Here is a 24,888-nt window from a genome sequence, read left to right as displayed (position 1 = left end):
GTGGTGCTTCCTTCAAAGGGCAAAATGCCCACTGGAAGCATTAACGTGTGGGTGTCTTTTTAGAAAAAAAATCTTGACAGCTGCTTGATGGTTTGGACGAATTTACCTTCACGCTATTCTTCAACGTTTTTTTACAGAATTAACAACATTTGATTGGAAAGCAATTTCGGGAAGCTTTTTGATAGTGGCCTTCAAATATACCATCGTTTTTTGGCAATCAAGAGTGGCGAGAAAGCATTGTGGAATATTGGACAACCGTGGTCAGCCTTCGAATTTTCAAGCAATAAAAACTACAGTTTCTGAACGACACAAGCTCGTACCACAATGTCGGGCTTGTATTATTTTTTCTAATAAAATAACAGTATTCCTAAGAACAAAAATCATAATGTTTTTACTTTAGAGTGACCGAGCAGTTCCTCTCGAATTTGCCCACCTACTTTGCAAACTACTATAATGGAAAATCCTGAAATTTATTCCTTGCCAATGGAATTTAGTATAGCGCTTTAGTATAGTATACAGTATACTTCCCCTTGCGCACTACTCAGACGTTTTGATCAACTTAACTTCGAATCTCAAAAACCTCCACATTTATGATAAACAGTACATTAATTTCAGGTTAAGTTTCTGAGAATTGTTTTCTGAAAATTTGATGATTTAATAGTATCCAAACAGGTCACTCTTTTATCTAATTTTATCTATTCTATCTAATGACTTAAAGTTCGACAGTCCAGATATGGTGGCTTTGAAGCCGTAGGTCCAAGACAAAAGTTTTTCGATTCATATTACAGGCATAATGTGATCACCTACAGCGCTTACATGCGCAAATAATAAGATAGTTAAATCGAGTCCTTAATAAAGAATCTCATGTAGAAATTCCTACAACATTCTGCACAAACGTTGGTGTGATGTGAATAACTTTTCCAAGCCTACCAGTCAAATTCAGGCCTTGGCCATAAAACAACACATGATGAATCTTACAGCGGGTAATCAACAACTCTTCCAGGGCTGAAAAAGAAATAATATTTCAATAAATCATGAATTATTCAATAAGAATACATTCAACAAAGCCACTGTTGGAGAATGTTTTGTAGATTTTGAACGTTGCTTGAAGTTTCCATGTTTTCATTAATTTTTCAACTTGAAACAGTTTGCTGAGATGCAACCATAAAAATTATAGTATAGTCAAGGAAAGTCATGTGGGGGTGATTCAAAAGTTTATGGCAATCTCGCGTAAAAAGCTGGATAGTTACGGAACTGCCGTTTACACTGATTTTATTACATTAGCCACAGAACCGACACTGCCAAGAGCGCTTAAATTGCTTCAAAACTGATGACATATGACTGAAATTGTTAAAACTTCTCTTACTTGTACCAATAGTTGCGGTGGTTTAGGCACAAAATGCCGAAAGACAAAACGTCGAAACCCCAAACGTCGAAAGGGACAAAACGTCGAATGGACAAAACGTCGAAAGCAATCATTTTTCATGCGAAGGTTTTGGAATCAAAGATGACTATAACGTTGCCAAGGAAAATATGGTTGCGATGCGAACGGCGTTGGATACTGCAAAATTTGCAATGTTCATCAAAGTAAGCATGGAACAACTTTTCAGAAAAATGCCAATCTTACACCCAGTTCGGGCCTGGGAAGAAGCACTGCAGCACCTCAAGAGGCAGACTGAAAATGAAGCCAGAGGTAGGTCTTTTTCATACTTTTATCATTGTTACATAAAAGTATAAAGAAGACCAAGTCGTATAGTATTTTTTTTTTGCCGCACCTCTAGACTCACATAACGGCAGTTCACTATTTATCTGTTATGCTGTTCTACGTGGGCAAATAAAATCTTTTTTACCACCAGATGCATCAGAATGAGGGAACTCCAACAATTTTCTATATTAAGAGCGTAAGCATTTAGCCTAAGTTTAATTTGTTTTTAATCTCAATATGCTAAAATATCGTTTTTTATTATCTTTGTGAATATTTTTCAGTTAAATAAAAAATTCAATAAAATCATTGCTGCACCTCTAACGTGAATTGGATTTCTGGTTAAGCTATCTGTTGAATAATAGTGTATTATTTATTCGTTTAAAATACACTCATTCTTTTAACAAATTAATGACATAAACTTCATTAAATTAACAACTAGATTTCTAGGAATTATTTATATCTTTATTCTTCAGAAATTTGCTTGTTCTTCTCTCAAATAGGAAAATTTGGCTCAGTTTTATATTTCGCTTTCGGAAACAGAAACAGTCTTGAATTCAAAATAATTTGTAAAATGGAAATACTTAGAGTTATATGCTTTCTGCAAAACAAAATATTTTACTTGATAAACCACACAAGTTTGTAGGATAAAATTTTGAGTATAACTGACTGTTTTCAAAATGGAAGATTTTTAAAAACTTAAAAATTTTGTTTCGGAAACAGAAATCCTTCATCAGGATATCCAGTAAGTTTTTTAATATGTTCTATTGGAGTAAAGTAGTCTATACTTAAAAAACCTAATGAAATCCGAGCTAAATTTTCAATTTATTTTTTATTACCGCTTCCGAGACCAGATACGAATTACAATTTCACGATGTTAACATTGAAAAAGAATATACAATACTGGACGGAATAAAGTACACATTGGCCAATATTCCATACAAAACGGTCAAGTTTGGAGACATGGATCTCGGCTTCTAGTGCACAGTCTAGTGAAATTTTCACCGCAGCTTCAAAATTCAGAGCATTTCGTAATCAAACTTTTGAGAAATCGCAAATCTGCAATTTTGAATAAAACGATAAAAGTCTTGAATTCAAAATAATTTGTAAAATGGAAATACTTGGAGTTATATGCTTTTTGCAAAACATTATATTGTACTTGATGAACCACACAAGTTTGTAGAATAAATTTTTGAGTATAACTGACTGTTTTCAAAATGGAAGATTTTCAAAAACTTAAAAATTTTGTTTTTCATTTATTGTGATTTTCCAACACAGTGAAACTCGTGTTATTTCTAAACTGTGGTAAAAATTTCATGTCAATGGGACCATTAGAAGCCGAGATGTATGAAAAATGGCCAATTTGTACTTAAATCAGTTCAATACTGTTTTGTTCACTGTTTCAACTGCTCAAAACATGCTTTAGTATTTGGATTTTACGTTACATTTACGTTTCATTTTTGTATTTTACCGTTTTCTTTATTAATCAAATAAGTCGACATTTTGTTAGACATTACTCATATATTTTCAACGATCATTTCTTTCGACGTTTTGGTTTTCGACGTTTTGGAATTCGACGTTTTGGCATTCGACGTTTTGGCATTCGGCATTTTATGTTTCGACATTTTGTCCTTCGACGTTCTGTCTTTTTGATGTTTTGTCCTTTCGACGTTTTGTCCTTTCGACATTTTGGCATTCGACGTTTTGGCATTCGACATTTTGTCTTTCGACGTTTTGTCACCCAACCAGTTGAGGTAAAGTGTTCCCATAAGAAAACAACGCATACCGCAACTAAAGAAACAGTGTACCAATAGTGGAGGTATTGTTTTTCACTTACATGCCATGAATTACTGCGATAAAATTATTTTTCTCATAATGTCAATGGTCATTACTTCCCGCTACAACATTAATATGTACAATAATTACGCTTCTTGAATTTAGGCGGTTAAATGAAGTTCAATCGTGCTTAGTATCTCCACTATTGGTACATCTACCCTATACAATTTTCAAAATAGATTCAACAAAGCATCTCTCAAACAATCTATCAAAGATTTCGTCACGAAGTCAACATAAGAAGCTCGCTATTTATTTATCCATTAAAGATCTTTCCATGAACTCATAAATAATCTGAGAATTATTAAAAAAATCACTGTAAATCAGCAGAAATCCATACAAAAACTTGTTAGGGGCCACATCGGAAACCCAGAAACCGTCAAACGGAATTCCTTATGAATCTGCCCAAATTCCAATAGATCTCCCTAGAAATTTGACAATTTTTTTTTTGACTCAGCTCAAACTGTTTTGACGAATCTACTAAGAATTTCATAAAATCAGCCAAGCATCTTTGCTATAATTCACTAAAAACCTTATAAGCAATTTACAAATCACCTTTTAGTAATCTCTCAAAGAAACTTCAAATCAAAATCTTCAAAGAAACAAGAGGGGACGGACCTGGTGTAGTGGTTAGAACACTCGCCTCTGACGCCGAGGACCTGGGATCGAATCCCATCCCCCGACATAGTCACTTATGACGTAAAAAATTATAGTGACGACTTCCTTCGGAAGGGAAGTAAAGCCGTTGGTCCCGAGATGAACAAGCCCAGGGCTTGAAATCTCGTTAATAAAGTCAAACCAACCAACCAAAGAAACAAGATTCTAGGCAATTGCCTATTAAATTCTAGCAAGAAATCTATGGAATCCTGTTGATAATTCTGTGAGAATCTTGCACATGGTATCCGTTAAAGTCATGTCAAGAGTTGTTTGAGAATTCTATCAAAGATTTTCTGGAAAGCCTGTCTATTTTTTATAATCATACCAAGGATTCTGCCAAATCACTCCCAAGAAGTGGTAAAAATCTTTTTCATGATTCCATGGAATTACAGTCAAAGCTCGTTATAACGACCACTTTTGTAGCGACAAAAGCTCTCTATAGCGACATTTTTCGGTCCCTTGAAAAAGATTTTAATGTTATCACTATTTTCTATAACGACATTTCTTTATTACGACGGTCCCTTGCGATGTCGTTATAACAAGCTTCGACTGTATTAGCTCTTTATTTAACGAAATTATGTTTGAACTTTTAAGCAATTACTTTTGTTCAGGCCTCGTGTTGATGGAAGTCATTGTACAAATTGCAGCACCTGGTGCTGGGTTGCTGACCGGCATTGTTACAACATGCCCCGCTCAACGTATTCTCTCAGCTTTTGCTACCTTTAGGATGCTAGGTTCGCGTTGAGTACAGCGAGCTCGTGATTCATCCTTCGCCACCAAACACCGTTCTCATTCACTCTGTTTAAGTCATGTAATACCCCAACCGTAATAAGTTTTGTTTCTTTTACGTTGAAATATTTTCAAATTAACGGAGAAGATGCTCGAATACTACATGCTTTAAATAACGTTTTTGCTATTTCTCATCGTAACAGGCTGTTTTTCATCACGCCAATCTGTCATGAAACGGCCTACTTTCCTGCACTGAAGTATGCAGTGCGGGAATGGTCATTACGCAACTGAAACCAGTGCTGTAATGATTCATTACGCAACGCTTTATCACTACGCAACTGTTTTGAGTTGCGTAATGAATCAAAACACAACAATTTTTCAGAAATTGTAAAATAATAGTGAATGCATTCCGATATTAATTTCTCACACCCTCAAGTGTTCTTCTACGAAATTGCAAAAAATGTTTTACGTAACTCGTTGCAGAGCTCGATTTTTACAGCACTCGTCGTAATTATCATACTCGGCAAGCCTCGTAGGATAAATTTACGACTCGTGCTGTAAAAATCATCATTGTGCAACTTGATCCGTAAACTACTATTTCAGACACACCGTGAGGTGAGTACTTTTAAGTACCGCTGCGTTCTGATGCGTTGAGTGATGGATGGGGAAAGGTTCGGGACGGGACAACACAGCAGGCTGTCTTTTTTTTTATTTTCCCCGACGCTTCTAAATGGGGAGACCCCCCGGGGAAACGTTGGCGGCAGCGCTTAGCCAGTGGCTCGCCATCAACAAGGCGGACCAGTCCGTGTGAGATAAGCCGAGGAGCGAAAGGCGCGCGTTGCCTCACGCGGGAATTGACAGCACCAACTTGGCTTATCAGCACTGGATCTGGTTTGACGTGGATTTGTTTGTTGTGAATGGTGGAAGGAGTGCAGACGTACATATTCTAACTAGACTTGCGGTGTTTGGGCGGAATCTGCTTTGGTCGATTGATTACAGTTGTTTGCATTAAAAAGGTTGATCGACTCAATTTATTGGGCTTTAATACAGTCATAAAACTAGAAAACTGAAGCAGAGCAGGGTAGATGTATTCGTCATAGTAACGCCGGATTGTTAAATAGTTTTACAACATAAATACGCTTTAAATCGTTTAGTATTCTTCAAATCATTTGAAACGGTGTAACGGCAGTCTCAGAAGCGTCAAAATTTGCGGAGAAATTATTAAAAAAAAAACATTTTCCTGAACATTTTAACTTGTTTTTGTATTTTACTTCGCTATGATGTTCCTAAATTCGTCACCTTCCATAAAAAATCAATGTAGGTTGCGAATTCAGCAATCGAAATTAAGAATATATCGAATACTGATGCAGGCGATCCAGTGTTCGCCACTTCTGTTTGTTTACAATACAAAAACAAAGCTTGTAACTCAGAAGTTTTGAGTACTGATTTATGAAAACAGGGTGGCGAATACTGGTGCACCTCCTCTACTGATAGGCACACAGTAAATACTTAATCTACTTTTCACGTATCAACTATTTTCAATACTTCGATCGTGTCAATTGAGGTCATTTTTCGAAACTATTCCGACTGTTTGACCGTATAAGATTAGAGCATTATTCGTTAAGGACATATAGGAAGGAATCCCTGTCATGGCAGTGAAAATGGCTTCCTCACATATACAAACACATTCTTTGGAAGTCCACATTATTTCTCAAAATATTTCACTTACCTACACTAAGTTCACTCCCAAATTGCTAACGGGACATCAGAACACTATTACTTTACGATTTCCGTAGTTTTAACACTAGTAGCTGGTGGAAATTTCATGTACCGTGCTAATTTTCAACACGGACGTTTAAATTTGCTACAATTGTTTACACTTATCCGCCTACGTACGAAGAACACTTTTCGCCTAATTTTACCACTTTCGCTAAACGTAGAACCTCCAACACAGTTTACTTTCACTACTTGTTAATTAAAGAACAATTACTGGTTGATTTGAGATGAGAAAAACTTAAAATTTCACCAAACCGTGCTAAAAACAATCACTTGATCACAACATTCCGCTTTTTTTATTTTTCTAATTTTACGCCGGCTGCTCGCTTGCAGGGCTGTCAGATACGTTGATGGTTACGTACGACATCAAGCAATCTTATTTAGTCGAAAGGGAAAAGACTCAAATTTAAGTGGCGATTACTGGCAACAACGTCTTATCAATTATAATTTCACTATTACCAACAAATAGGAGAATATATTTTGTGTACCACTACTTTTATACCGTTATTAGTGGATTCAAAGGAGTTTCACCTTAAGTAGCCAGTGACAGCGCCATCCTGTTTGGGTTGGCGTGTGCACTTTCTCGAATCTGTTTCTCTGCTGCTTATTGTTGATTGTTATGAGTTGAGATTGATTACAAACGGAAGCAGATGGTATATACGATTTGAGATAGAGTTCGTAAGTTAATGATGTGTTGATCATTAAACTTCCAATAGTTCATTATGTTTTCACAACAAATGTGAATGGCGTTGAAGTCTATAGACTTATACAGTGGGATTTCGTTTTTGGCATGCTCCATTTTTGGCACCCCCCGATTTTGGCAACAAAATGGATCCGTTTTTGGTAACTTTTTTGAATACCATTAACATTTGTTATTTTTTGTAATTATTATCGTGCCTGTTCCTTTAGTCATTTGAATAGCAGGACAATTACACACCGATTACATTCCAGAGCTCCATTTTCGTCGATATTTTACTAAATCTCACCGACTAATGGATCCCGTACGCGCTTATTTGCTTCGGGATGGTCATTGGTCATGCATTCGCAACGTTTCATGAGTCCACCAATCTCAATTTTTCTTAGGCATTCATACTGAGTGACCAGCCCACTTGAGTCTGTTAGTAAGCGATACACTAAAGAAAAACACTAGTCTTCAGATTTCAAACAGTTCGTTTGAACAAAGCACAAGCACCGACATAAAAGCAACGAAAAGTCTATAACTCACACACCGCATTAATGGATTCAAATACAGCAAAATTTCGTGTATCTTAACGTTTAAGGATTTTCATTAAATAAATTGCATTATGCTTGTGAATTGTAGAAGAATCAATATATAATCCATAAAAAAGAGCGCATATTTTACTAAATTGTATATTATTTTTTAAGAATTCCAATGTGCCATTTATTACCGGCACCATGACAAATGCGAACACAGTCCAAACTACCCTTTATTCTAAAAAAATATTATACAAACAAGCGAAAACACGATTGAGAGTGTTTTCGTTTTTTGTATATTGATCTTTCTGCTTCAACTATTTAGAAGGAACGTAGCTTCTTTGTTAGAGATTCTGTAAGACGTAATACCTATTTGTTTAGAGACGATCCAGAATACTATACAAGATTTTTAATCAAGGATACGGGTCTCAACATAATCAAAATGTTCCTTCCTTCTATGAGTTTCCTAACTGTAGCCAAGAAAATTCTTAGGGGATTCTTGAATCTTAGGGGACATCTCAGAAAACAGATTCTTTAGGGTGTCTGCAGATTCCTAAAGGCCACTGGATGTTTTAGCGGGATCCCTGAACTCTTGAGATTTCTAGGGCGTCCTGTAAATTCCTAGCGGGATAATGTGGATTTCTAGTGGTATTTTGAGTATTTCTGACGAAATCTTGGGGATTTTAAAAAGTTTCCCAGGGAAATTTAAGGAGTACTCGTGGTAGCCTAAACATTTATTATTTTGAAAATTTTCATCGAAGACTTGAGAATTTTCAGCAAAAGAATTCTAGGCGATATCCTACGGATTCCTAGCAAGATGCTTCAGAGACCTAGATTCCTTATGAGCACCTTAAGATTCCTATCAGGTTCTTCAGGTTCCATAATAGGATCCTGATATAAATGTTCCGTTGATTTCATAAGGTAGGTGTAAAATATATTATTTACGGATCATGAGATGTAGTTGTTTATGTTTGCCCTTTTGTTTGCATTCATTATGAAATGCTTAACTTTATCAGGAACATAAAATAGAGGAGCAATTCTAAGCTTATCAAATTTTGTTAAATTTAGCTTTAGTCTTAAAGTTAAACTGATTTATAATGTTTATTAAATAAAAACAAACTAATGCCGTTTTGCAATACCCAGCGCTTTAATTTTGCAAATAGATCTTTCTAAGAATGGAGAAATACATTTTTTTTTTTCATATTCTCTTCAGAAAACGTCCAGATCTTGAATAAAAGACACTTATGCGATTATTGATGTCACATGGCTCACTCATACAAATAGTACTATAAAACTTCTACAAAAACATTGAAGACGATGAGGCTTAAAAAGTATGTTGAATGTTTGCTAAAATAAAACATTAAGGGGTTATAGATTCACAGCATACTTAGTACAACTCTTCGGAATACTGTTCCGAAGTTAACCGTTCCGAAGTCTCGATGTGATATGACTCCACAAGGATGATGTAATAACACTCTAATCATGTTTTCGAAACCAATAGTTGAAAAATAAAATTTTAAATATGGGTTCCGATTTTGGCACGGTTCGTTTTTGGCAACTGGCAATTTTGGATTTTGTTGCCAAAAACGGAATCCCACTGTAATTATCAGGACACATAAAAAAACTAGTGTGCAACAGATAGTAGTTTTTTTCAATTTCTCATCGTAGCAGGCTGTTTTTTGTAACGCCACATAGCAAAAGTAAAGATATTTGTTTTTCGTTGCGGCCTACTTTTTATCATAAGAATGAACAACATAATGGCCTAATTTTCCCAACAACAAAATCAGTACTGAAAAATGCTACTTTTCAGCACTGATCCTAATTATGTTGAAAAGTGGCATTTTCCAATTCTGCTTTGGCGGTTGGCAAAATAATATCTGAGTGCCTCCATTGAATTGTTCTGGATTTCTCAATGTTAATTAGCTTCTGATTTTACATCCATTTGACGATCCAAATTTGACTCAGGTGAGGGATTCTGAGTGAAAAGAAGGAATCGATGCTTTTAGAAATAATCCACTCATAACGACCATCGTAATTGCTCGTATTTTTGTTAAGTATACGACTCAGTGGCGCAACCAAGGGGGGGTTTTGGGGGTCAAAACCCCCCCAGAGCCGAAAATATATAAGGCTTATCTTGTATATTTCTGTAGTTCATTAACATTCTACAATTATGGATCAGTAATTTAGGCTCGTATTAACACTCTGAGTTTCAGTGGTTTTAACAGTAACATTCTTATTCTATGGTTTCTTTAAATTCTTAGACCCCTGAAGAGGTTAATAGAACAACAATATTTGCAAACTTGTACTATAATATAGTACTGAACAAAATATAGTACAAGTTGATCGTTTTATCAAAACAAAATGGTCGAGTTTGGAGGGTTGGATCTCGGCTTCTAGTACTTGGATTGACTTAAAATTTACATCCTAACTTGGAAATACATAGGTTAGCCGGAAATTCGCAACTTTGAAAAATCAATCTTTTGAGTAATGATAAACCTTCCAATTTAACAAAAACACAAAAATAAAACTGTTCATTCCACTATTTTGCGAAATTGGTCAATAATTCAAACCTGTTTTTAGAACTATATTTTTAGTAAAAATTTTGTATCCAAATAAAATCAAAGTGAAAGTTAAGACATTTTTCACATGATGCGAAACATACGATGACAAAGAAGTTTGTGTTTGAAATATCATGAATTTTCTGCTAAGTGAAATTATGGGAAATGAGTGAAAGCTTATTTATGAATTTCAGTGCAAATTACAAAAAGCACACTAGAAGCCAAGACCCAGGTCTCCAAGTTTGATCTTTTAATATGAAAAGCGACCCGTGGGCAATTTATTCTGTTCAGTGCTGTAAGGCTATAATATTGTTTTGCCTTTTCTGAAAACTTAACTGAAGCATTTGTGTCAGAAGTTGGTCATCCATTTAAATATATTGGGAAAAAGGTCCCATCCGCAGCATAAATAATCTTTCAATTTGCTCATTACATTACAAACTTTCCCGACCTTCAGAGCATATGAATTTCCGGAGAATCGTTTCTTCAGTTTTAAAAAAATACGCAGATAATGTTTTCTCCTTCTGCATATCGAATACTGTAACATGGGACGACAACATAGCATTCATTAAATATTCAACGAACACAGATAAGTAAATGCTGATTGAGCATTATCACGCGTTATGTATTTTAATCTTGTTTAATGAGTTTAACCAAGTATGCACATTTAAAACAACATAAACTAAAACTCTACAAACCATTTTTTTGTTGAAACATAGGGTGCAGAACCATTTGGGCACTTCTCTGATTCACTTTGGCATGGGGGGTTTTTCTCGGTAGAACTTTGGTGTAAGAAGCGCATCAGTACGATGTATATTGTGGCCAAATATGAGCGCTCTAGCTTTTAAAAAAACCCCACTGCCGAAGTGAGCCAAGAATGGGGTCTGGCTTCCTACTTTCCTAAAAATTATTACCTTCAAGATATCAAACCCCCCCCCCCAGAACCAAATCCTGGTTGCGCTACTGATACGAGTTATGATGAAAACAATCATTATTTACATTTGTTGCAATTTTACAACTCCGTTGCATATCAACCTTCCCGCTTTTAATCGAAAGAATGAACAATTGTTAATATAACAGCCTAATATCTGAGTGTCTCTATCGTATTGCTCTGGATTTTCTGGAGCTTCTACAAAGGCGAGGAAGTCTGAGTGAAAATAGGATCGATGCTCCTAAAAATAGTCGCACTACAACGACAACTTTCATAAATGCATAATTTTTTTTATGCTACTCGTTCCATAAATCGATTTTTTCAGATTATTTTTATACGTTTCAAATGTTTGTGGTACCGTAATCCGGGGTATCATTGATCAGCGGGGTAACATTGATCGGAATGACTTATCTCGTAATAATTTGTTATCATAATTTATTGATGAAACATTTCCAAAGCCTGAATGTTGCTTATCTTTCCTATATTAACAAGCTATTAAAAATTAAGATTTTTGCAAAAATTGCGTTAACTTTATGCGTAAATTTGTCAAGTTTGCGAAAAAAATATTTCAATGGTTAACGATGACACTACTGAAGATTCATGTCTCACATAAGTTCTGCAAGCGATATGAGCAAGGAAAATACAGTTCTCACTAAAAATATCATCGCCAAAAACGATTCCGCTGTCAAAATTTTTATAAGTATGTTAAATTAGGCAACATTAACGAATTACTGTTAAAAATGTAGAATTCCCTTAAGAAATTGCCTACCTTTAGGCGTTTTCCGCTGTTCGAGGTGTTTTTAATTTTAAAATAACTCAAAAAGTAAATGAGATGTAAGCGTTTGGACATCATATTTGGCTTCAGGGGCCATAATTTATGTAAGTAACGACATTTTCAATATTATCGAACGTTGTTTACATGGATGATCAATGTTACCCCATATCAGCATAATGCAAAAATCACATAAAACATTTTTGTAAACATGCTTAAATCTTTCAAAAAACAAAATACAGTATATAGTCACGAGCTATGGGTGGCAGTACTTGTTTTAAAAATATAAAACTCTCAACATTTACATTTTTGGATGAAATATTTAAGAAATATTCTAAAAACTGATCAATGTTACTCCGGATTACGGTACATGGCTACTATCAAGTCTGCATTTAGGAACTTGGTCACTATTCAAATGTAAGTCTCTGATAATCCGTTGTTATGTCTCTGTAAAGCCTAGAGTTTTTTAAGCGAAATACATTCTAAAGTCATTTTTTTCTAAACTCTCGATGGATTTTTTTTCTTTCATTTGAAAGAAGGACAAAAAAACCTCAAAGGGATTAAGTTAGAAACTCGATATATACTTGAGTTTTAGTGACATTTTAGACTATATAAGATATCATAACTAAATAAAGCAATTGAAGAATATCTCAAGAAATTCTTCCATTTTTTCCCCACTAATTTTTTTTTAGATTTTTCCAGCTTTTGCCGAAAGAAACCCTCTAGGAACTCCTGGAAAAATCACAATGGAAATGAAAAGCTATTCCCCATGATAGCTTTTAAACAATTGTCCGTGGAATTATATTTGGAAACTATATGCGTTATTATCGAAAAAAAAACATGAAACGAACTTTTCTGAGAACTCATTCAGGGATTCTTCTAGAAATTCTGGTAGGAGTTCATCGAAAAATTGCTTCAGCGGTTTTCCGACCGATGCTGTAAGGAACACTATCAAGTTTCTCTCTAGCAAAACCTTTATAAGTCCAATGCTTATACGCTTTTATGTTCCATCGATATCTACAATTGAAACTCCAGGAGATTTTCCAGAGATCCTCACTAGATTTTTTCTAGGTAAAAGATCTTACTTTTATATTCCAGGAATACCTTAATAGAACTGTTTTCTATATAATTATGCACAATAAAAAAAACTATCAGAAACGGTCAGTTTTTCGATTATTGGCCACTTGATCGCCGTTCGTAATCATCGCCGACAAGCTGTATATCAAAATTTATAATATATTTCACAAAATTTATAAAATATTGCACAATGCAAATTTATTCCAACCTAGTTGAATATTTTCACAAACGAAACGAAATTTCTTTAATTTATGTCGTCGATCAGAGGTGGACCTTTTTGTTACAATTTTAAACTTCATACGATGTGAAACAACATCGTTTACAAACGAGACCATTGCACGTTCAGTCAGGGACTTCGCAATGAAAAATCACTTTTTTTATCTTCACTACCACTTTATCGCTTTTATTGCTAGAGACACTAACTACCTGCGCCGACGATTATAATGGAAAAGAGCTAGAACACAATCTTGAAACTTGATCGTCTTGCTTGTTTTTAATTATGATTCGTGGTTTACGGCTAACTAGCCGAGATGAAGTTTAACAACTTCCGAAAAACTAAACATTACAATTCTCCTTTGCAATTGGATTAAATGGTGAAATTGATGTGAAATTTGCGAAAAAGTTACACGTCATCTCGGTTAGAATCGAGCTCACTACTCCCTGTTCACTAGATAGGGCGCGTTAGCCCTACCCCACAAATCTTAGCCAGCACGTCGTTGGCGAGTAGTGTGTGGTATTTCAATACCTAATAAATAATGCGCTCTCGGGCTAGGCATTGCATATACAATAGAAAGCGTTCACACAAGCAAATGGACTATTGATAAACATAGGAATCCCTTAAGAAAATTCGCCACAAGAAATCGGGTTGACACTCATAAATTTACCTTATGAAACCGAAATATGAAAACAAAAAACTGACACGGCAACCTGGAATCGAACCAAGAACCTTGCAATCGATAGGCTAGTGCGTACACCCCACGCCTATCGATGCCTTGATGTGAGGTGATGCTAAATTGAAGCGTTCGTATTGCAATAATCATTCCATCTTTCATAAGGCAAAATGTATGAATTTTGATAGTCCATTTGCCTGAGTGTTCTGTTTGGATGGGCATCTAATTCTCCCGAAAGAGGTGCGCTTTGCAAAAGCGGACCACGTGATTTTTGAACTGAATTCTAATTCAGGTTAACTTCTGCGTCCATAAGTCTTCTCGTGGTGTAGGGGTAACGCGCCCTGTCTAGTGAACAGGAGGTTGTGAGTTAGATTCTCACCGAGAAGACGTGTAACGTTTTCGCAAATTTCACATCAATTTGTCCATCTAATCAAATTGTAAAGTATATGTAATGTTTAGTTTTTCGGTAGTTGCTGATCTTTTTGGTTTTCTTAAACTTAATATTTATAAAAGCTTCAAGATCATATGAGATGTGGCCAAAAATCTGTGTTTTCTGCGTTACAAAATTAAGGTGCAAATTTTGTCTTATCAAAGCTGAATATTGTTGGAAAATAATCAAAACAAAACAAAGATTGACGTGATTATTGATCAACACATTTTAATTTACGTAATGTGATAAAACTTGCTTTTGTAGTACATTCGAATGAGAATAGATCAATTTTCCTAAATTTCCTTTCTATATTTGATTGACCCTCGACACATTTTTATTGATGGCCGTAAAAGAAGAATTTAAGATTAGTTCCGGCCTAAATGCTGGTTTGCTGCTGACAAGAAAAGTAATCGCTTATCTCGATGCGATTTCTGTCAAGTAAATCACATTTCTTAGATCTCGGTACGCAGTAGAGAAAAGATAATAATTTTCAAAGGGGTTCTCTGTAGGAATTTCTTTACTTTTCTTGAGCGAAACAGCATACTTTCATAAGGCAAAATGTATGAATTTTGATAGTCCATTTGCCTGAGTGTTCTGTTTGGATGGGCATCTAATTCTCCCGAAAGAGGTGCGCTTTGCAAAAGCGGACCACGTGATTTTTGAACTGAATTCTAATTCAGGTTAACTTCTGCGTCCATAAGTCTTCTCGTGGTGTAGGGGTAACGCGCCCTGTCTAGTGAACAGGAGGTTGTGAGTTAGATTCTCACCGAGAAGACGTGTAACGTTTTCGCAAATTTCACATCAATTTGTCCATCTAATCAAATTGTAAAGTATATGTAATGTTTAGTTTTTCGGTAGTTGCTGATCTTTTTGGTTTTCTTAAACTTAATATTTATAAAAGCTTCAAGATCATATGAGATGTGGCCAAAAATCTGTGTTTTCTGCGTTACAAAATTAAGGTGCAAATTTTGTCTTATCAAAGCTGAATATTGTTGGAAAATAATCAAAACAAAACAAAGATTGACGTGATTATTGATCAACACATTTTAATTTACGTAATGTGATAAAACTTGCTTTTGTAGTACATTCGAATGAGAATAGATCAATTTTCCTAAATTTCCTTTCTATATTTGATTGACCCTCGACACATTTTTATTGATGGCCGTAAAAGAAGAATTTAAGATTAGTTCCGGCCTAAATGCTGGTTTGCTGCTGACAAGAAAAGTAATCGCTTATCTCGATGCGATTTCTGTCAAGTAAATCACATTTCTTAGATCTCGGTACGCAGTAGAGAAAAGATAATAATTTTCAAAGGGGTTCTCTGTAGGAATTTCTTTACTTTTCTTGAGCGAAACAGCATACTTAGCCTAACTAGGGGAGTGCTCATAAGAGAACTAAGCTGAGTAGCAGGCTTTGCCTTAGTTGAGCGTAACGCCAGAAAGGAAAAGAAGAAGGTGCATTTAGAATACCTAGATTGATGGGTTTTTGGTCCGTCATGCAAACACGTAGACTGTCGAGAAGATTGTACCCCGTTTGGCATAAAGTCGTTTGGCATAAGGTCGTTTGGCATAAAGCCGTTTGGCATAATGGCCGTTTGGCATAACGATTGACTTAGAATAAATATCGGCATTTCTGAAGCTTTTACCACCGAGCCCATATCAAACATTTTTTGTACGTTCTCAACAAGCGTGGTGTTCGTTCAGAGATTTTCCAAGCTATGACTGTCATAAATTGTTGTGACATTTTAGAGCATTACTAAATAAAACTCGTGATGGGTCTGGTAGAAAATCTTTTCGGAATAATAATTTCCTCTTCATCCCAGAACATAGACTATCTTTGAGCTTGTTGCGATATACATATTTGAGAATAGTAAATTGTCAAAAAAAAAAGTTTACAGCTATTAATAAAAGGAAGGCTCATAGAATATTTCGCTGCAGATATTAAGCTCTGCCTAAGTTTGGACGTAACACTTGGGGGTCGTCCATAAATGACGTAGCTTTTTAGGGGGGAGGGGGGTATTTACGAATTTGTGACGAAGTGTGACGAGGGGGAGGGAGGGGTCCTAGCTAGTGGACGTAGCATTTTGAATCAAGTCCGTAAAAAGAAAGGCGCTGAAAAAAAAATTGCATACAATTATTTTTTATGAAACTTCTTTTTTTTTTACTTATAAACTTGGGTTATTCAAAACATTCATGTGACAAGATTGAAAAAGTATCTATGAAACTTTAGATTATCTTGATAAATGCAATCAAACAGATGTTTTGAAGCTTTAAATAATTATGTGAATATTATATTATATTCGTGTCCAAATTAATAAATTTATAAATAAACAAAACAAGTTTAATGAAATGATTAAAAATCAATGCTCTAACAACTTGGGGTACATTTTTTACTTGGAGTACAAGATATTTATTCCGTGAATTATGCCTTCAATGTTGCAGGAGATCTCCACCCAATCAACTCATCATTTGTTTTGATATATCAATGCTCTTGATGGAATAGCCTGAATATTGATAAGGATAATAGATTCGAGTGTTAACAAAATGGCCCTATCATTAAATTTTGTTAATAACTCGGTAATTTGAAGAATTTTTATTATTTAACGGTTTCATTATAGGTTGTGTAAGATTATTTCAGTGTGGAACCGATAATGAAAATCAACTGAAATATTAATAGAGATTATTGTATTTGTATAATAATCGCTAAAATTTTCTAAACATTCCAAATATTTCAACTGTAATCTTTTATGTATCTGGCCACTGTTTGCTAAAATGATTTGAAATTGGATAATATTAACGATTATTAATTTTAAATTAATATATTTTCTTGATCATCTCCATTGAAATTTATTTCCTAACAACGAATAATTAAAAAAAAAACAATCCTCCAATATAACGAAATTTTTGTTCAATATATTATAAAATATATTGGACCCTAACTCGACAGTAACGAGCTTCATCAATCCAATCAATTTTTTGCATATTTTTTACATTAAACTTGTTTTTTATGGTAAGAACAGCAATAGTAATATAATTTAGTCTATAAGAAACTGGACACCAAAACCAAGGAAAATGTTTATTTAAAACTTTTCCAAATTTCTGTATATCAAACTGTTAGAATAGATTATCCTTTCATTTCAGTCAGTAATTAATATCAAACTTAGTATTGAACTTCTCAATTCCAATTTTTGTTTTAACCCAGTCGCTAAGGAAAACAAATAAAAAAAATATAGGGGGGGGGGGGTTGCACGATATGCTACGTATTTTCCAGGGGGGAGTACCAGCATTTGTGACGAAATGCTACGAGGGGGGGAGGGGGGTGTAAAAATCAGCGAAAAAATGCTACGTCATTTATGGACGGCCCCTTGATGAAAATTACTTGATAAAAGAAGGGAAATTAATTTGCAAAATATTAAAAACTCTAATCCAAAGATGTATTACTGCAGCATAATGCAAAAATAGCCTATGTACGAGAGCAGATTATTTTTCGTTTAATATGTTCAAGGCTCTAACGCAAACAATCTTCTCACAGCATAACTCAAATGAACAACACATTTTTAAAATAAAATATTTGTGGCAACACTTTTCAACGATTCGACATATATTTCAATTTTGGAAGTGTACATCAAAAACATCGTCTATTATCGAAAGAAAGGAAAATTTGTGATTGAGATAATATTTTTTCCAGCATATCTTGAAATGAGATCATGCGTTTGTAAAACGAAGTTTAATGTTGGCAGGTTCTAAAGTAGTTATCTTGTAAGTCTTGTAAGAATTGATAAAACAGCAAAATATAAAAATGGTTTAAATAACATTTAGCTTTACTAAATAATAAAATTTAAAACAGTTTAAATATAAAGAACAGCCTATTTTTAAAAGAAGGCAAAATTTATGATCAATTCAATAGAATATTGGACGCCAAAAGTTATTGCGGCATAATAAAACAAAATGAATTTAACAATTGCGTTCAGAATCAACGAAGTGATTATGATACTTTTCCTCGAATGTTGTTTCTCCGAATGTCGGTTCCCCGAATGCCAGTCCTCGAATGACCGGTTTTCCCGAAAAGTGGTGCAGTTTAAATAAGTGCTATAATAATCTTCAGCGGCTGGATAGTGAACAAGAAAGAACGATAAGCAATCAAAAGAAGGAGTTATTCTATCATTCTCGGCTATACACATGTTGGCAAAAAAGCTGCGGACGGTAAAACTCGAAAGAACCGCCAATTAAATAAAGAAGGGTGCATATTAGATGGCAGGTTCGTTCACCACCTTGAAATGTATAAAGTTGCGACAGTTATGAGTGCTAAAAGCTTTTCGGGGAAATGGGCTAATCGGAGAAATGGGATATTCTGGGAACTGACATTCAGGGACCTGGGGTTCGGAGAACTGGCGTTTCACCATAAAGCTTCAAACAACAGCATATTTTTAAAAGAAAATGAAATTTATTTAAATTTTAAATCAACAGTTATAGAAACTATCTTTAAATATGAAACATTATAGAACATTTGAAAGAAGTGTAAATTTGTGCTAAATATATCAAAACCTTCAGTGCAAAAATTCCAATAGCGAAAGACAAAAGAAGAATTAATATTTAAAAGAAGGGTAATTTCTGGATAAATAATAAAATACTATTGGCAATAACTTTCCTAATATGCTTTACTTCATTCAAGAGCATATGATTGTTGAACAAAGTGTCATTTTATGTCAATTGACTCCAAAACAAGCCTGATATCATCAGAAAGATTAAATAGAAATGTAAAAACGAATGTCATCTTAAGAAATTCCTGGTTTCAGACTCATTATGTCAAACGACTATTATGCCAAACGACTGTTATGCCAAACGACTTTTGTTACCTCTGAGATAGGTCCCAATGTTTAATTTCCTCTTTTTCTTATGAAAATATTTATTCTTCGTTTATATTTTGTCTCCTTTTGTAAATACATGTAAATAATTATCCCCTAACTATAAAATTTGTAAATACTTATATAAAACTATTCCCTAACTATAAAATTTGTATATATAAAATCTGTAAATAAAATTTGAATTCAAATCCCGTCCCATAAAACCCTACATCGTCATTCCTTACTCTTGCACTAAACTAACATGGCGCACAACACCAACTGCGCAAAAACAAATTGCTCCCGGGAAATGTTCCGCGAACATAGATTTTTGCAGCATCATGAATTTGCTTAAAAGCCAATGTTGGAGAAGGCAAAGGGCTCTTTTCGGTAACAAAGTTCGAATCGTTTAAACCGTACGTTGAATTTAAAAAGTTAATCCTCTTCGCAGGAACAAAGTTATAAGTTTTGTGCGACGCGAGTGGTTCCAAGTTGCTGCAGTTGTGATTGTGCCGATGAATCAGCCCTGGAATCCAGTGGGAACGTATCGAAGAAACTGCATACCACCCCTCGACCCTTCGCGACGAAAGGCCGTTAGCTACCCCTCGCCCGTCAAAAAGTGCGCCCGGTACCCAACTCGAGAGTCGACATCGAACCCGTACGTGATTCAGCGACAGGTCATCACGGAATGTCCGAACTGAGATTCGCCCGACAAACCGACCAACCGGCGACCGACAAATGACCGCCAACCGGCGCTAGGTGATAAAAAGTGCAAATCCTTCCAAATAACTCTATTTCCCTTTCCTTAAGAAACCTGATAAACCTAACAAATGAATTCAAATTTTATATAATCTTTAGAGTGTTTAATTATTTTGCTACGATTCCCTTTTTTTTCTATCTTTTGTTGAATTCCATTTTGCTGAATTAGTGTGGAAGTGAGTCCGCCCAGAAGATAAACGATTCTCCCGGATAGACCCTGAGAGGGCTTAAATGTAAATAATTCTGTAAATTTCTTAGTGTTAATTTTTTATTAGTGTATTTTTTATTCAAACTTTTTCCTTAGCTTTAATTGAATTGATTTAATTTGAATTTGAAAAGTAATGTGTGAATTAGAAAATTGTCTTACACTTTATGCCAAATGACCATTATGCCAAACGACTTCATGCCAAACGGTTAAATTCCAAACGACTTTATGCCAAATGACCTACCACCGTCGATAATTCGTAAATTACTACAAAATCAAAATCTTGAATTAATTTGGTCGTAAAAATTAACCAGTTTATAGTTTATATAGCTTTTTGCTAGCACTAGGAATTATTAACGGTATGCTATGTTTCCAAAATTATTCATCATTGTAAAATAAATAATATCTGAACACAAACTTGTACAACTTAATGGAAAACTATTTTCAAAAACCTATGTTAAGACAGAAGAAGAAATCTGTCGGCAATTTCTATAAGAATATATTTATGAATTCCCAAGCACTTTTTCATGAACACTTATGAAAATTTTAACATAAAAGTATCGTAAATTTCGTCACTTCTTTATATGAAAAATGTACACTAAATCCCACCTAAAAGTTTCGTAGAAAATAACTCAATAAATTCACCAAACAAGCCAAAGATATTTTCCAGTTATACCGCCAAAATCTACAGAGGGTAACTACCAGGAGCTCCATTGGGAAAGTATTAATGTATCAAGGATCAAGAATCCATCATTTAATCATCAACAATAGTCAAAATCTAAAACCATTTTGTTGTTCGAAGTCATATAAATGTCTTTGAAAATGTTATTTGGATAGTAAGTGAATACAGTGATTGATTGGCATGATGAATGCTTTGGTTGTGAGCGAAAAAACTACTCTTTTATGTTAGAAAAGTAAATGGGACGGTTCATGCCGTATTTCAACAGCCTACTTGATGGCAAGACGAAGTTAGCCGGGACTACTTGTTACATATAAAAAACAAAACATTTCTGAAAATTGTTTCAACTTTACTTCGATTTGTAAGAGCAAGCAAGTAGGAGAGTCGTATTGGTCCAAGCCCAGTGTAGATAGCGGAAAGTGTTTCAGTGCTTCGACTCGGAAATCACCAATCACTGCAAATGTTTGCAAGGTCGACGTAAACGTCATGGACAATTTTAACACTCTAACTACATTATTCAGCGTATGATTGCAAACACTATGGTTCGATATCTAGATACGTGCATAAAGAAAAAATCTTAAAACATTCTCCTAAATATATTAACGTAAAACTTCTCAATTCCCCTAGATTTCAACATATCATTACAACGTCGATGATTTGAACTTGTATTTCTCGATGTCATATGTCGATTGCATATGAAACAAAACTTTGATATTCCTATGCGTTCCGCAACGTTGATGAAAAATCGCGATTTGGCCCACAATATGCCGCAGCTTGTACGCACTGATCCTCCATGGTATTACATCAATCAACCCGATAAAACCTCGAGGATGAAATAACGACACTTTACAAGGTATATCTCTACAGCCATCTGTGAACCAAAAACCAAAAACAATTCTAAATCTTCCAAAGCATCTAAGCTAAATGAAGACCGATCATCATCTTTGTGATGGCCAAGGGATTTGGACTTGCGTTTAAACTTCTAATATAAATAATTCCGCATCGAAAGCGTTTTCCCTTTATTAGCTAGATAGAGTAAATCAGGAGCTTTCCCAAAGTCTTGATGTTTGGAATTGAATGCTAAGTATGCACTCCTCACGGATTCGAAGACACTATTCGCTTAATCCTTAACCTGACCTTACTCTTATTGTAGATCTTGATCTATCTTTAAACTTATGTTTCCTTTCAAGGTAATAATTTGAGCTTCCAAATTCGTATCACGCAATGTCTTACAAGCACTGTTTTAGCAGACTAGTTATTATAATCCAGCTCAAGTGTCTAGCTACAGTTCACCAATCCATGCGGCGCCCAACGAACGCCAATTAGAATCAATAAATTATGACTAAATTCTATATAATCAACAACCTCCGCCCATTTCATCTTCGGTCTCCTAACCGCAGCTTATTCCAAATTTGTCTCCGAAATAATCTCACACACGTCGTCGGGGCCTGGCATGACATCACACATCGTCACATTATCCGAGACTCATTTAGAACGAAACCGTTTGGCCTCAAACGGTGATCCGACACTTTCCTAAAAGCTCGACTTAGTTCCAAACCATGTAATTACATCTCGGCCCTGGTCCCCACGAATACAGTCAAACCTCCATGAGTCGATATCTTAATCCATCAACTCATGGAAATATTGAGTCTATGGAACAGAAATGCTTTGGAAAGCTGATTGAGGGGACTATCTAGTAACCACGAAATTTATTTTTTGTATGGTTTCTTGACTACATATAGTGTCATAGAACATCGACTCATGGAAGTTCCACTATAGAAACCCGAGATATACAGAACAAATGCATTTAAATATAATCGCGATCGCCCAGTCGTCGCCCAAGATCAGGTCGCTTCGCAGCGCCGAACAATGGTTTCAAATCTGTGTTGGAATAATAGACAATACCTTTCATGGTCGACGACGGCAAGTCCTCGCCGATCAGCTTTCAAGTCGCGAACATTAGCAACAACAGTCTCCAATTTCGAACTGGAGATTTACATCAGCCCACGCCTGCTGCGATAATCACAATTTGTTTTCGGACTCCACGCAGCCAAGCGGCAATTGCTGGAACAAGTTTTCCTTGCTGTCGAACAAACACTGACTGCAAGCTACTGGAATTTCTGGATGCGCTTTTCTCCTTCGATTAACAAAACCACTGCTCAAACCGTGAAGCCACAACACTTTTTTTCTGTAATTCACCCCAGGAATCTTATCAGCTTACGTCTAAATACTTTTATTTCTTTTCTCAATGCACACTCACGTCGCGGTAGAAGTCGAACTACTAGCAGCGTCAGAGCCTGCTTCGACGGTTCGCCAAGGGAAACACCGAGTTACCGAGATGCAACTTTTTAAAGGCTTCTAGCTTGGTTTCTTCTCCTTCCGTATTCTGCCTTCCTGCCTTCCGTTTCAGGCGCTAAACTTCCACAGCCGTAAACAAACCGTAAACCCGCACCATCACAATCGCTGTGGAGCTTCTCGATGGTAACAATACAGCACAGCAGCCAGCACTACTAACGGGCACAAACGAGACACACTATCAGATTTCCTCACCGGTTTCTCGTCGAAAATCCATTTCACGCTTATTTTAGCACTTTGGTTTCATGTACTTTGCTATTAACTCGTCACCCACAGCACGTAGACAGAGTGAGCTTACATTACACCTAGCATTTCTACAGTAGGCTGATTGATGTGCGCATCACAGCAGGCCAAATTCTGCCAGGGCATTTCGCTTCAAAAGACGGAGTCGAAATATTATCTCTAGGCACACTGCGACTTTCTGCTTGGAATAACCCCCCGAAAAAATCCACACTAGTTCCGTCGGGAAACCACTTCGCGTCTACACTGAAGAACTTCACTCTTTCAACCTGACGGGCGGACACGGAAACCGGAAGCGAGCGTTACACTCTTTCCTCCCAGGGCAGCCCCACTGGCAGAAGGTCTATACACTGATGACGATGATGATGATGATGATGATGATGGAAGCATCCCAGCTAGCTACTAGGACTAGTTAGTAGAGACTGATAACAACCGTGCAGAGCACTTGTCCCGCGTCTCGGCGAACGATTCGCAATTTTACAACCAAACGGCACGAGCGACAAACGGCAACTGGCCAAAACGCTGGGCCGCCAAGCTTCCGTCGCCCAAACCGTGTGAACTCGAGCAAGACGATCCATAACCACCGCACTGCTGCCGAGCCGAGCGCCAAGCGGAACACCACCGGATGGGATCGATTCGAGCAGTTCGAGCTTGCTGGCACGGCATGGGCGGGAGATTCGACCTTGCTCAACGCCCGCGTGTGTTCGGTTCGCTCTTTTGCTTTCTCCGGCGCTCTCTTGGATCCGGAGTTGGCGCCGAACACGTGAAAAAGTTTTCACGGTAAAAATCGATACGTTCGATAGAATGGATCTCTTGACTCAATTCAAAACAACAGTCCTCATGATTTGATGAGTTCTATCTTTGGATTACAGCTACTGTCTTTAGCACTAGACTCTGAGGTTATTGATTTTGATACCTCAAGCACATTTTTTTTAAGTTTCCCTTTGACCAAAACACGTGGGAGTTTGGCGCGCACTGGTTTCAATTCGCTCTTGTCCCCGCAAGAGAGAGAGAGAGAAAGGCAAGACACGAAACACGCTAAGAATTCCTCTTGTAAGCAGGAAAAATTTTGAACCGCTACGGCAAATAAAATGATGTTTACAAGATACGAACAATAGCCTAATTATAATAATTATTCTCGTATAACTTATGATCTCGCCCTAAAAGCCATTGGTAACCAGTGTATCTTGTTGTAACTGAGCAAGCAAATATTTACACGTTATTTAACAATGCTACGGTGAAG

At 36.0% G+C, this 24,888-nt stretch overlaps 1 protein-coding gene across 2 annotated transcripts in view; it reads right to left on the bottom strand.

Annotated features, from left to right (window-relative positions):
- The window catches only part of LOC5563924 (octopamine receptor Oamb), a 725,283-nt gene extending 701,145 nt beyond the window's left edge, over nt 1-24,138 (bottom strand). For both annotated transcript variants that reach the window (XM_021839348.1, XM_021839349.1), the window contains exon 1: nt 22,956-24,138. The gene's annotated coding sequence lies outside the window, so the exon portion shown is untranslated. The remainder of the gene's footprint in view (nt 1-22,955) is intronic.
- Between the last annotated feature and the right edge of the window lie 750 nt (nt 24,139-24,888).

Source organism: Aedes aegypti, chromosome 1 (genome assembly GCF_002204515.2).
Source record: "Aedes aegypti strain LVP_AGWG chromosome 1, AaegL5.0 Primary Assembly, whole genome shotgun sequence".
Lineage (NCBI taxonomy): Eukaryota > Metazoa > Arthropoda > Insecta > Diptera > Culicidae > Aedes > Aedes aegypti.
This window is presented reverse-complemented; position numbering and strand designations above follow the sequence as displayed.